Raw genomic sequence first — 15704 nt, 5'->3', positions numbered from 1 at the left:
AATAAGCAAACTTGTACTATTCCAATAGCACTGAAAGTCACAATACTCTATGTCTGTGGATTTACTGTTGGTACCTACAACTTCAAACAGAGAGTGCCACATACTGGGAAGTTTTGAAATGCAAGCAGTAGTTTTTTCGTATGAAAAATTCCCATGTAAAGCAACTCCTTGAACGAATCAGCATCAGAAATCCCATTCTTCTGTAGGCTTTATAAGCTTTACCACTCAAGGCTGCATTCGGTGGAACAGGAGTATGGTGCTGGTTCAGGGTACCTTATAATTCTAAAAATACATTTATTTTATGGTTTGTATCCTAATCTCTAACATAGCTGCCTTACTCTTTTTGGTTGAGAAAATTTACAGACCTTGAGGAAATGTTAGCTGATGTGTGTTTCAGTTCCTAAAAGTGTTCACACGTGATCAGCTTTCAGAAGCAAATGGTTGGCAGCAGCACACTGGTTTCAAATTCAATTACATCAGTTGTGTTGCACCGCTTGAAGCACAAAAAGACTAGCACAGCGTATTTTTATTTTATCACCGTCCTCTCAGAGGGTAAACAAGCTGCAAGATCCGTGCTAATTACATTTTCCGGATAAATTATAAAAATTGCATGAAGCGGCCTTTCAAAAGGTTGGGTTTTTATTGGTCAGGCTGAGGAAACTGAATACATAAATGCCCAGTACCCAAATAACAGGAAGCAGTGCTGTGTAACCAGTATTCAGCCTAGATTCAGTAGTCCCTGTAGCTGTCATTTGCAAGCTATTGAGGAGCAGTAAGTGTTCACTGACTGAACGAAGCACTTGGAATTTTGACCAAATATCTCAATTTATGTGCCTCATTTTCCCCTGAATTTTGAAAAGGATGTGGTGAACTGTCAGATTACCAGTTAAGATAAAAAGGGGATGGGATGTGGGGAGAGGTGGTCTTGTCCAGTATTTAGAGCATAATAAGTGCAGTTTACCACCTGGGTTTACTGCAGCATCTTTCTTTGGATATAAAAGGAAAAAAAAATGAAGATACATTGATTTCAGTCAGTACAAAAGTTTTATTAAAGGCACTGTTATATAAATGAATTCCCTCATTTTACAAGCTTTATGTAGGTACACATAAGCACATATTACAAAGAGAGTAAGAAATATATAATATTAAAATGCAATCTAATTAAAATGGCAAAGTTGCACAGCTACAGGGAAATTGTGTTACTGTGTTTCACCAATGTAAGCATTAAAGTTCATGAGTGCAGAGAACAGTCTATTCTGAAATGTATTGACATCAGTACAAACTCCTTTGGTGACGTGCTATTTAAAGTTTGCCATTTAAAGTTAGCTAATTTAGACTTTGGCAGAAACTGTAGCTTTAGAAAATAAGCTGTCCACTATTTTAGCCTACATTGTAAAGTAACCAAATATGATAGTTTTTATGGTTTTTTTTCTTCATGAATTTTCCATTTCATCCCTCAGACTCATGCTCATCTCTGATTTTCTTCAACTTCTTGCACTGGTAGGGGCAAAATGTCCTTTACCACAGAGTTAAAGAATTTTAACACACTTCCTGCAATTTTTATCCTCCATGCAGCTATGAACAGAACAGTTCTTATTTTCTGTTTCATCTTCCAATTCATCCTTATTGCATGTCTTCTGTGCCTGAGGCAGAAATTTTGGGGAGCTGGACTTCGAAATTCTGTCACGTCTGAAGCAATTTGTCTCTCCTTCTCTTTCCCTAGTATGACAAAGTATCACAGCACTTAATAGGACCTCTACTACACACTTTCGCTGACATCGTTTTAAAATTTGTACACATCCAGACAAAATATGTACATATATATGTGTGTGAGTGTGTGTGTGTGTGTGTATAATAGCTCACCCCTAACCTGAGTTATGTAAGATTTGGGGGGTATTTGGCAGAAGTGGGTGAAGAATATTCCTGTAAAAAACTGATTTTTATGACTAATGATAAAGCATTTTGTGATAAGGTTTTATCCACCAACTAGGTAATGCGCATGGTAAAGTTTACAGAAAACTTGAAAAAGATGGCTTTGAAATGGCTGCAGCTATGATTTGCTCTACTCTGAAGCAATTTGTTATGTGAAAATGGCAGTTTAAATATACCCATAATGAAAACAGCACTCTAATAAATTACAGAGATAGTTTATTTATTTGGCTTTGCTTTGTGTTGATGTGCAAGGCCAGAATTGTGATAATGGGCTGGAAAGTGAAAGGAGCACTGTGAGACAAAATGAGTACAGTGTCAGCTTAAATTAACTCCGTTTGGAGAGGATGCAAACAACAAAGACTGCTGCATTATCTCCTTTTTTATTTTAGTGGTAAGAAATCAGTGAGAAGGCTGACAGCCTTTCCGGTTGAAAAAGATGAATCCAATTTCGCAGTCTGAGTTTTGGGGCAACAATTTTGACATAAACAAGCATTGGATGTCCCCTAAAATACTTGTCGCTTTTATATTGCTAAATATTCCTTTCTCTCAGATGCTTCTGCTCTGCATTACTCGAGAAAATGCAGCTCAGAACACTGAACATAGGGTACTCCCATTTACATTTCCAGCATTGCTTGAAGTATAATCCAGTATCGGCTCGAGTCTCATCTGTTGGATTTCATCCAAGACCACAGACTTATCCTTAAAAAGATAGGCAAAAATGTGTATTCTTGACAATCATTTTTAATTCAAAGATGAGTATATACTGCAGAAAAAAAAGAAGTGTCATAATACTTCTTAATTTATGACAGACAAGTTTTCAGAAGGTTGACAATAATGGTAGGAATGTCACTGTGCACTGAGTTAAAATGAATGAGAAACCCAAATAATGAGTGCAGTGAAGATAAAAAAAAATCTTCTTCCATGCATTTTTCACTGGGTAGAAATTACTGGATCCTAACCAGCTAAGTAATATACTGAAAACGCACAAAAAATAGCACTGGAGACTCGGAGCCATATGTTTGGCCTTGGTCCAGTCCTTTTTTGCCAATGTAGGAGGAAGAGAAGGCCAAAGAGCTGACTGAAGCAGTCTCTTGTGGACCTGGTGGTAAAACATGGAAATGGAAGTAAAAAGATGGGGAAATAAGTACAGAGTTTCTGTGCTTCGCAGGTCCCACATGGGCAGTATAAGAAGGCATGAGCAGGAGAGCTGAGATATAGGGGGATCGATGCCCTGGCCTTCCCCTCGATGTTGGATAGGTCCACCAGAAATGAGTATAAGAAACACCTGCATCAGTGGCTCTTTCTCCCTTCACTCTTCTGTAGTCAAATTAAATATGGGACTTCAAGACGACACATACACACTACAACTTAGGATACTCATTTTACTTCCGTGTTGCTGATAAATCTTGTAGAAGCACAGCCTATGGCTGTAGGAGTGGTGTGCATGGTGTGCATGCCACCGAGCTGGGAATGAAACACTGGGAACCCAACGGATTGACCCAAACAGGACAACCTTGCTCTTTCAAACCCGAATGGGTGTGCTAGTATGTTATTATTATGAGTTTGCATAGCAGTTCATTCTTAACATCAGCAAGAAAATAATCCATCAAATAACATTGTTATTCCAAATAACACCAAAAAGTCATGTTTTCATTTTCTTTTCTTATTAAGAAACAAGATCATTATCACTTTTAATGATCATTATAGACAACAAAGCAATTTCTGTATATCAGTGCAATTCACTTATTTCAAGCAAATTCCGCAGGACTACATTCTTGCAGCCTGAATTTGCAGCCTGCTGAACTAATACTTCTTTTCAGGGTCATCAAGAATCAGTGAAGACAAGTTGGTAATAGAGAACTGTTTGGTACATCCTGATATCACAAGGCACAGCCCAAGGATATCAGTATGTCATTCTCAGCACTAAATGTCTGTGCTTTTCTGGTTTAAATTCAGTTTCTGCAATGTGCTCCTGGTTAAACACTCACTTATCTGATAGATTTCTAAGACAATGTCACTGCTTTTTCTGTACATGTATACTGTGTGGAAATTTAAAATTCTTTTTGTTAAGCCAGCAGCATTTATGTTAGTCCTACTGAGACTGTAGGTTTAGTAAAAAGATAGATTGTAAAATGACCCAGATTTGCCTTCCTGATTCTATATACCTCTGTGGATAATCTTGTATGTTTTAAAAAATCTGTTTATGTAATATGGCCTGCAGGCTACATTCCTCTCTGCAGTAAATCATTTTAACATCACTGGATTCAACAGAGGAGCAACAAACTTCTACCTGCTCTGTACCCTGCCTGGTATTTTTAATCCTTGTGTGAAGAATTAGAACAGAATGAGTAGCCTCCCACATATAATTTAGTAATTCTTTTGAATTTATTTTTCCCTAGGCTTATTCTGCTCAGGGCGGTACATTTTTTAAATAGATTTTTGTTTTTCACAGCTGCAACAGCAGAGGACACACTAAGTTGCTATTATTGGCTAGTCAGGTTCTGAAAAGCTGTGGACAGCAAAGCTCAACTTTCTAAACTCCTAAAAAAAGGCATTATCTAAAATGTGATATAAACCCTCCCTCCCAGTTTTCTTTGAGGCATGGATATCTATTTTGGTGACTGCATCCTCTCTCAGTGTAGCTTTCTGTATTGAATTTCCAGATTTCCAGACAGGCTGGTGGACTTCAACAGAACATTAAAAAACAAACAAAAAAAACACATAGTGCAGCACTTTCCTACTCTTGAGATACATGCCTAAAACTTCTATTTCTAGAGGCTACTTAGTGCAAAAATGGCTTCTTAGTGCAAAAATGACTTTGAAGTAAAAGGTAAACAGAAAAAAAGAGAAAGATAAATAAAAAGAAAATCCAAAGAGAATTTTTTTTTCCAAGCATACTTCCTATATATGATTAAAATATAAATTTTATATAAGTTAATAAGGTTTTCAAGTTATTTAAATAACTCTCCTGGAAATAGCTCTCTTAGGAATCAACTGTCCTGGGAGCAACAGGACTTCAGTCCTGGGTCAGCTCTTCCCATCTGTGAAAAGCATTATGTCACTTGCACATGACTGTAGGGATTATGCAAGCACCCATAATCAGCACAAATTTTGTAATCCTGGAAAGTAGATAAGCAGGCTGGGAGAGAAGGCCTGCAATCTGCTCTGCTTATCCTGTTCTCTGGCACTACAAAAGGTGGATTTGGTGGATTGTATGCTGTAAGATGTATCTTGCAAGCCTGTTTTCATGGCTGTTGAAGACCACAGAGAAATAACTCAGTTCCTGGTGAAGAATGTGCCTCTGTGGTAGCACCTTACTAGTTATTGGCCTTATTAAAACAGCAGGTTACCTAAAGGCTTCACTGAACAATGCTGATGCAGGATTTTTAGGAACCATCCTCTACATATGCACCTCTTTAACCAATTTGCAGGCCAGGGAGAATGCGTTAAGAAGCACTCTTCTATCCAAAAGTGACTAATGCAGAGCAGAGCATCGAGCACAGGGAGGTATCCTGACAGTAAAGTGAGGCTGCAAGGGCAGCATGCAGGATAAAGCTGCTGGATGGTGTGATTCTGGTCTGCAACTTGTGACTTGTTTAGATCACCTCAAGGTACCTTGATCAATTCATAGAAGGACAGCAAAAGAGATATATCTGCATTTTGTCCCAGGAGAAAGGTGTTTGTTTGCACTCCTGCTCTGTCAGGGTTACCACCTCATCTGAGTGAGCAGTATTGTGCCTTACTGCATGTAAATCAGATCTTTCACCACTGAACTGAGGTTGAGGTTTTCTTGAGTGAGTGCAGTAATAGCCGTATCAGAGCCCTCAGCTGCTGGCACAGTGACCAGGTCTCCAAGACTGCAACTGCTAAAATTAGTATTACTTGCACTGAAAATTGGGCTGGTATTTATCTTTTTTATGTAACATCATTGACATGGTTAGGAAGGAACACTCTAAAATGTCCAGACAATAAAGAGGAACTCATTGAGGGACTAGCTGTGCTGTGCTGCAGATTAATTTGTAATAAGCGAAGATCAGAAGGCCATGCTGACACTTTGAAGAGCAGTACTTAACCTGAGAACATATCCCAAACTAATGGAAAAAAAGAAACTGCAATGCTGAATTTAGATATAAAATTCAGGGATTACTGAAGAACACATTGCACACTTACATTCAGTACTTACACGAGTGAATCTTCAGTCTTGAAGTGGACATTGCAGCTCCATCTGGGAGCTTCTGGCCTAAGGAAGCAACAGCCTCTGCATCAGGGAAAATGGCCAAGGTTGTCGGGTTCACTGGTAATTCTTGGAAAGGTCACAGAAATTGAGGTGTTTTAAATGAAGCGAGTAAACTCTAACAAACTGAACTTAATTGCAAAGTCTCTTGCTATGGAAAACTGTGGTAAAAACTAAACATTACATCTCTCTTGCTTAGAGAGACATAATGGCCTTCGGTGCGAGCTTTCCACGATTTTGTCTCCCCGCTGTCTTCTGTGGTCGCTCCCTATCCCAGGGGGAGTCCTTCATGGTTAACCAGGCCAGGTTAGCAAACCGGCTCTAAGCAAATCTTCTCTAGTCATTACATTTCCATCTAAAATTTGATTCAATAAACTATTTATTTATTTCCAGTCTGCATTCATCAACATAGTTACTCCTGAAATTATAATGTTTTCTAAAATGAAACACTCAATGTCGACATAGCAATGAATTAGAATGGTCAGGTTTATCTGTGAAACATCAGCAAATTTAGCAGGGAAAGAACGTTTGCTAGATTTAGTGAGATTGTGTTCCTCACAGAATGATGAAGTGGTAGCAGTTAATGCAAGTGTATTCCCTCCGTCTATGCCAGCACAATTGATTCAGGCAGCACATACCTGCATTCATCCTTGTTCCAGGAATGCAGCAGAGTTACAGAAAGGAGAGGGCTCATTTATTTAGAAGCCAGTTACACAGGAAGGGCCAAATTCTCAGCTCCACAAACTGGCACATCTTCAAATCTAATTTCAGGGAAGCTCAGCTGCCTTGCACCCACTGAATATATTGCTTAAGGCCGCTTACTTGTACTCTTACACAAAATCTCCCCTAGAAAGGGCAAAAGCAGCCTTCTTTGAGATAGCCCTGGAATATTTTAGAACACTGATGAGAAAATTTCCATTATGGTACACATGCTTTGCTATCTTATGCAAGAATGATGGTATTTCAGATTGTGCTCAGAAATCCCATTACTTTGTAGGTGCCACTCTAGAAAACAAACAGAAAAACTACTAGCCAGGTTCTGTCTTGTAAGGGAGAATCCAACCCTACAAGAATTATTTGAATGATCCCATTATAACTGTCGTAAAGGGGATCATCAGGCCAATCTCTGTTCTGATATACAGAATTTGCACCCTTGAACTACCCTCAATGTGAATGCAGCAGAATTTGCTTGATATGAATGTAAACATTTGCATCATTGCAGAGTCAAAAGCACTAACAATGTAAACTTTAAACTTTTTAGTCACTGTGTAGAGTGTGTGGGCTCTTTGGACATGTCTACACTGCCACCCAGCACCATACCACATGCTAGGACAGGTCACCAAAGACACTGCAGTGCATTTCCCAGCCAAGCCAATTACTTTGAGAACTGCTGAGCTGAAATAACTGTGCTGTTTTGGGTTTTGGAGTTAGCTTATTTGGCACAGACTCAGGTGTCACTGCACAGACCACATCGTGTTCTTAAGATACACTCTAGATGACCCAGAGCTTATGACCAAAAGTCCCATACATTCCTGCATCCACTTCTACAAACTTTACCAAAGAGAAGTGCTCAAAAGACTCAAGTTTGGATTTAGCAAGTGTCTCATTGGTACTTATGCAAAAAAAAAAAATCACAATCACAGTATAGGTCTCTGTAGGACTCTAATGCTCTAAACAAAGCCATGTTGCTGCGTGTTAATAACCTGCAGTATAGAAACAGTGGCAGAGAAAAGGGTTTAACTAGGTTGCATAAGTGGTATAATTTTTTTAGTTTTTCTTCACTTAAGAACTAATTGTCATAAATAAAAATGATTATGATTTTTTAAAAAGTGATAGCTTGGCATTTTGTATTTCTTTAAAGGAGAGCGAATACTATATATTCCTTTTATGTTTGCACGGCATAATAGCACACAGCCCACACAGTGGGCAATTTAAATGAACAGCAGGCATTCAAATTACTCTGAAAGGGCTGTTATATTTCAAGCAGGGAACATTTTTATTACAGTCACATTCCTGACATCCTACAGGATGCATAAACTTTTTTGTTCTTTCCTGCTCTCAGACAAGCAGATAGGCAACTATCCAATGGCACTATCCAGTCCGTGGAGCAAGGGCTGGTGCAAGGTCTTCCCAAAAACATCAGCATACCACTAAGGGAGGCAGCTAATCAATGCATCTTCTGTTTGCACGACCCTTGTCATGCCTTGGTCCTTGCTACGGACTTGACTTGCTTTAGAATGAGTCTGGCCATTTTGCCCAGGGCTTTTTATGAGGATTCTAACTGTTGGCAGTTCTACCCTATATCTTTAACCTATGTTTATTTCCTCACCTCATCAACTCTCTCTTTCCTCATCCTCACCATTTCCTTTAATTTCAAGGGTGCAGAACCTGCAGTTTATTAGCAGTGATCTCTCAGCTGTACATCACTGGAAATTCCTGACCAAAGAGCTAAGATCCTGCTAAGATGAAGCTTTGAACTGAAAGACTGGGAGATTTTTTTAGTGTCCAAGTGCCAGATTCACAAAGTCTCTATTACCTATGAAGGGGAATAAGCACATCTGGGGATTCATAAAAATGCTAAGTTTTAATGAATACTACTAAAAACACAAGAGAATGTAGATGTCTAGGAACCTAAACATTTTTTTTGTAAATCTCGGTGACTCAGACTGTGTCTTTATTGCATGCAGATGTGCAGCATACACATATCCAAGAATGTTATCAACAACCTCTTGTAATTCTGGGGGCAGTCTAGCTAAAGCAATTCACAATTCCAGTCAAAGCAACTCACCCTTATTCAGACAACCATGGTAAGTAAGACTGCTCTGTTCCCTCAACTAACGGTGAAACTGCATCCCCTGGCCCCAGTGAAAAGCAATGGAATTTGTGCCTGCAAATGACCCAAGTGCTTTCAAATATACCAGTCAACTAGTCCACAGACACATTCCCATAAAGAACAAGTAGGAAGCATTTGTAACCGAAAAGCTCCACAGTTCCATCAGTTTATTCTTAGCTCCATCACTGATAGCCTAGATAACCTCAGATACAGTACTTCATCTCTCTGGGCCTCAGCATGGCCCACTCAAGGATAATGATAACTACACAACCTTAGGGAATAATCTGATGTGTACTTGGAAAAGGTTTAATACTGGAATAAGCTCTTATTATCCATTTTAAAGGTAAGTGAAAAAAAAATGCAAATTCTGCCTGTAATCTATTCTAATGTAAGCAGTGTTTGAAATACTGAAGATTGATATGATTAGTTACTTGGAATAATATTCAGAAGGGTGAATACATTCTGTATTCCTCCAAATCAATGTAAAAGAATGAGGCACTTCTGCCAAGAAATTTTGCTTACCCAAAACTTTCCCTTAGAAGATTGTTCTTTGGACTTTGAATAACATTGCTTCCAAAGTGACTTTTGAATTTTTAGCACCCACAAAACAAATTTCACTTTGCATTCTCAAGTACAATTAGTCACTAATAAATATAAACTAGATGAGTAGATTATTTGTTGGCCTGATCAAACTATTTAATATAATGCAGCAGAAGCTGTGATTTTCTTTTCTGCTGCAGCAATTGCACTTTTTTTTTCCTCATTCAAAATTATGTATTTTGAAGGATATGCAGAGGGAAGAGAAGTTGTCCTTGTAAGACAGAATAAACTGTCTGACTTATTGGCTGCTTCAGTGAGCTCACAGTGACAGGCTGGACATGAAACAGGTGCATTTGGTGGGAGGGAATTGGGTGTCCTGGATGCCAGGATGTTTTACTTACCTTTCTAGGTGCACATAAAGATGCAGTTGCCAACAACCATCTTAAAAATAATGAGACATTCAATAGAGAAGTATATTGCAGAAAGAGAGAATTGAAGGCTTATCATGACATCATGGGGAGACAGGAATATTCTTATCATCTGCAGGGGTTTTTGCATAGGAGTAAGTAGTGACAAGGAGTAATCTAAAGGCAACATTACCAACTGGCCATTTAATTTCCAAGCAGTGTCAGCAAGGAAGGGCGCTGTGAAAAATCAGAGGGGAAGGCCGCCTGATCCCTCCACGCACTGTCAGAGCTGCTGTGCTCACCATTACATCCCAGTCACCCTGGGGAGATTTCAGCAGGCTCAGCCAGTACTGCTGAAAAGTGTGGAGGTGGCTGTGCTGCTCTGTGCTTCTCCTTTAATCTTGACAGCTAAAGATAAATTTCAGTGTTAATCAGGTAAGAGGCAGAAGTCCTCCCAGCTGAGAAAAAAACTGTTAAATCCTTGGCTATTCTTAGCAAGGCGATGGCACACTACTTGATAAAACACTGCCAGAGAGACATAAGACACTCTCTCTCTAGAGACAGAAATACTGTCAAGAGGATCAGCTCAGCAGAGTAAAGGGCTGACACACTGGGACATGGAAAGTGAAGGAAATCAGTTAATCACCCTAATACATGACAGTGAACAAGCCATATATATGTTCTCAGCTCTATTATACCTGATCATATTGGCAGCCATGCCCTTCTACTCACCACCATAAACATCCTTGAGAAAGGGATGAGCAAAAACAGTGCACACCTACGTGTACAACATCAGCAACAGAGACTAGTGGAAACAGTTCTTTCTACACGAACCCTCTGCTTCAAATCTAGTTAAGTGAGAGGTAACAGAGCACTTTTCCCAGAGCTGATGGGAGATGATGAAAAAGATGATAATATCCTTGCAGAAACCAGGAAATTGCTAACAATGTGCAAACTGCATGAACCCACAGTAGACACTTCTAAACCAAACAGCCATTCTTGTCCTAAGACATTTCTTCAGCAATACAAGAGATTGTGCTGAGATACTACTGGAAGAGTTGCTAACTGGATTGCATGTTTGCTTAGCACTTGCATTTTGTTACTTGTAGTGATACACCGATTCTTCTCTTTTTATGAACAAAAGCTCAGTTGCAACGAGGAGCATCAATCTGTCAAGGGACAGAGGGATCCATCATGGCAACTGAGAGATTGGCGTACCCAAATAGATCTGTGATCCTATGATGAACATTTCAATTTAAAGTTGATAGCAAAGATTTCTGAAGAGAATGGAGGGAATTGTGACTTTGTATAGATAAAAATACTCTTATTTTCAAAGAGTGCAGAACACTGGCCATAATGAGAAAGACAAGATATTTTTTGAAATACTTCATGAAGTCCAAAGGATTATTTGGGAATACTTACAGCTGATATTGCAGCCAGCAAGCTCTGAACACAGAAAAATCAATCTCTTCAATCTATTAATAATAAACTGCTTCTGACTCTGTTTTTCAAAAAACAAGCAATTGATGAATGGATATCTTATTATAACATATTTTTATCTTTTTCAACAGAACATAAGATCAATATAACTGATACAACATAATATCAGTATAACTAATCAATGATCAATTGCTCAATTAATTCATATCAATGTTATAATTGATATGAATTCTCAACAAATGTGTATTGATATATATTATATATTTATATATATATGTTATGTAAATGTATATTTGCAGCACTGCATAATTAATGCAATTAACACTGCATAGTTTTTTAAAATTATTTTAACTTTCAATTGCTGACAAAAATTGAATCATTAAAGCCCCAGGCATATGTGAAATGAGGCTTCTGATTGCCTAAAACACTATTCCTTACTTGGTGAACTGTAGTTGTATTCGAAACAGCTGGGCTGCCTTTTGTGATTGTCAATCCTTCTATGTAAATGTTGAAGAAAATGGCAATCCCTGCTCTGAAATTTGCTTCTCCTTTGTTTCCATCAGCATCTCAGTGTTCAGCACAATAGGCATGCATGCACGTTAATATATTGGCCTCCACGAGTAGCACAGTTAAGATCCCTGGCACTACTCAAGCAGTTAATATCACTGAGATACCCTTATCAGGTCTCAAGTTTCCCAGCCTTTCCATCCCCATAAGTCTCCTTTGGTCTCCCTGAATGATTTTGAATAAGACCTTGTGGATTGCAGCAATGAGGTGTTTTGCAATGAATATTGATCAGAAAATGAAAAAAAAAAAAACTCTTCCTAACACACTCACTTATGTCCAACCTATGGTATGATGGGTACATGTGTAAGTTAAGGGAGGCAGAAATACTGTTTTGGTATAACTGTACTCTTTGTTAATTAGTAATTTCACAATTTCCTTTTAGCAACAGTAAATACCTTTTATGGATACAGGACATTCACCTTATCTATTTTTAGAGATTTGTGTGATTTATTGACTTTGTTTCTTTTTTGCATAAGTCCATGATTTAATTAGGTGAATCTCTGGAAAAAAAAAAAGGAAAACAGAGCAGTTACCTGTGACCTATTTTTGATCTTCAAGTTGGTTGTTGCTATAAATGCCACACATATTGCTATATTCAGTACTGTTAGGAAATGATTCCATTAAATACTGAATATCATTACACTCTTTCTGCATTTTGCAGAGAACCAGCTTAAGCACAGATTGCTACAGATTTTCAGCGACAACCCTACTCTCCCCTGTGCAGTAGCTCAGATATTGGAGAAGGGGCCAAGAGCGTATCTCCTTCGGTTGCCTTTTCTGACATCTCCCCCACTTGTAGACAAAGACCCACTTTGCTTCCCCCATAAATCAACAGCAAAGCTCTACCTGATATTCCTGATTTAGAAGCATGCCACAATGTTGTGTCTGTCACATAGACAGTGAGGCAGAACTGACTTTTTCACCTCTCCTGTGACCCAGGCTGACATTTGTAAACTTTTGAAGGATAGTAATAGAGCTAATGACAGAAGCAGCTAGTCAGCAGGGTCTCTAAAGGCAACTGCTTTATCATATTGCAGAGTAACAGAGTAAGAAAGAGCCTCATCTGAAATCCCTTGAAATGTAAAGAAGAAGGAAATTGTGCTCTATGAGATGTGGCAGCCTTTTCTTCCAACAGCAAACTCCCTCTGTAGTCCATGGGAGTGACATGCACTGAAGTTTCGCAGGAGAAGCTGTTTCATTTTATTGAAAGCTAAGAACATGCCAGGATTTTGTTACGACAGCAATGATTTAATTTTTTAAGTTCCTTCTTATCTCATGTGCGCAATATAAGGCTGACTTGCAAAGTGATGAGCTAAAAGACCATGATTCATGATACCAGTATTACACATATCCAGCCACCAGCCTTGGAAATCCTACCATGTAACGGGTCCTCCTTTGGAAAAAATCCAGCAGGATCTTTCCCCACAACCCTTTTTCACAGAACAACTCTGGCCATTAGATGAGGTTGTTATACTGCTGAAACACATTAGATAAAGATCCATCTTTGGAAGTTCAGACGAACCTAGAGGTAGTCAAGAGTCACTTTAACATAAATGAGAACCTGTATGACTCCCTGCCACCTCATGGCATTAGTGTATGCCACCCACATATCTTATATATACATATTATAGTGCCTGATAAACTATGCATGGATTTTAATCACATTTGCTTAATATAGGACATGCAATGCTACCAGGGACAGTGTTCCAGTGCATTGTAAATAGTCTATAATACACTCTGAATCATAAAAGCATAATAAATAATTTGATTATTACATTTTCAAAACAATACGCAGTAGTGACTTACTACTTGTCAGCTTACATGGAGCTTTATAAGTCTGTTCAAAGCACCATGCAGGCATTAAAAAGACCATGAAAATTTTATTCTTCATCCAGAAAATGGTGGACAGTGCCTAAGATTCAAAGGCATCACACTGATGCAAAATGCAGCTTTTATGATCATCTCTCCTGCTGCCAAAGCCACATCACATTTACAAAGTGCAAATCTAATTACTGCACCAAGTACAGGACATTCACAAATCCACTGTTCACCATCAACTGTCCCGGAGAAGCACTCTTCATAATAATCTCTCCCTATTTAGCTATTGGACAAAGTAGAAACTATTTCCAGGGAAAATTCTAGTAGATTTCTTAAAAAAAAAAAGAAAAAGAAAAAGAAAAAAAAACCTTAAAAATATGCTCTTTCCTGACATTGTAGGTGCTGCTGATTAACAAGTCATTAGTTCAGTTTTGAGCACAATTCCAAGATAGAGTATGGGAAATTAGCATAGTACTATAAAGATAATCACTGTTTGGGAAAGATCTATGAAAAACTAGACTTCTTTATGGATTCATGTATCTAAAATACAATTTTTCAAGTAGAAAGCTGATGAATGTGGGGGAAGATGGATATATTTTAGTAGGATATGGTTTTGCAAGTGTGTTCCAGAGAAATATAGAAAGAAGCAGGAAAGGTGAGTTTTTCCTTGCTCCCTTTGCTCTTGATCACAACAGGGTTCTGCCTTACACAGATACAGCCTTTACAACAAAGCAAGTGTTTTCCATGTCAGACTACTTTAGGGAATCTGAAGACCTCGTTTTCTTGTGTTGTATGTGGACCATGGAGTGAATCATGACTCAGAAGCCATACTTCCAGTGCACATGCCAGGCTGTGGTGACTCTGCATTCAAACTTTAGACAGCTCATATTTTGGTAACTCAGGAGGTTCTTGTCCCTTGAACGCTCTCCCCAGCTACGTTACAAAACGTAATAGCCATGAAGTTTGTACAGAACTTTTCTCTGGAGGAAGCTTCTAATGGAAATGTAGACCTGAGTCTTTGCACCCTTGCCCTCTGACACTTGCCTGCCAGGTAGCAGTGCATGAGGCATGCCAGCGTGTATTTTAAAGTTTCACAGTGGAGGTCCTTGGTGAGTCCTTCAGCATGAACAAAACAGCCAGCTCAGGCATGAACAACGAAACAGGAGTATATGCTGACGTGAAGAAATGAGATGTGGCCTGAGTAGTCTACTATAGAGACCTGGTGTGAATAATCTGCTCTTATGGGCTAGGTCATGCCTGGGCTTTCAAAAGTCTATATAGTCTGAACAACCCCACGGGATGAAACATTGGTACTGCTGAGGAGCAGCACTGCCGTGCTATCATTTGGTAGAAATAAGAAGGGAATCCCATACAAATATACCTTGTATCTTGTACTTTGCACAGAGTGTAATATAGTGCAGTGTCCCAGCACTGCGCTTCTAACCATGATGTTTTCAACAGAGAGAGAGACAGCAGGTGAAGGCTGCAAAACTCAAAAGTGTGCCTGGCAATATAGATCATTTCTTGGAAATTTAAGCAGAGAATTACAAGGGGCTCTATGGATAATTGAAGTAAACTGGATTCTGGGGTAGAATCAGGATATTAAAAGGTCTTGAACATCCCATCTTAGCAGTTACAGTTCCAGCCTGTAAAATCTCGAGACCTGAAATGTAAATTGAACAAGTAAAAGTTGGGGCAAATTGTAACTCTAAAACTCATCAAGGACTTACTAATTTAAAGGCAAATTAAATCCACATTCCCAATGAGGGCACAGTCCCAATGAGGGCACAGTCAAGGAGCACTTCCACCTGCAGCTCCAAAGATTACTGAAGAGCTGCAGGGTGTGTAACTACAGCAACCCTGCAGAAACCAGGATAAGTGGGGCCAGCTTCTGCACTCGTAACACAGTCCGTCTTTACCAAGATAATACACA

This window comes from Tinamus guttatus, unplaced genomic scaffold, assembly GCF_059628265.1.
Source record: "Tinamus guttatus ecotype Peru unplaced genomic scaffold, ASM5962826v1 Tinamus_guttatus_pri_ptg000442l, whole genome shotgun sequence".
Taxonomy (NCBI): Eukaryota; Metazoa; Chordata; class Aves; order Tinamiformes; family Tinamidae; genus Tinamus; species Tinamus guttatus.
Note: the sequence above shows the minus strand (reverse complement) of the source record.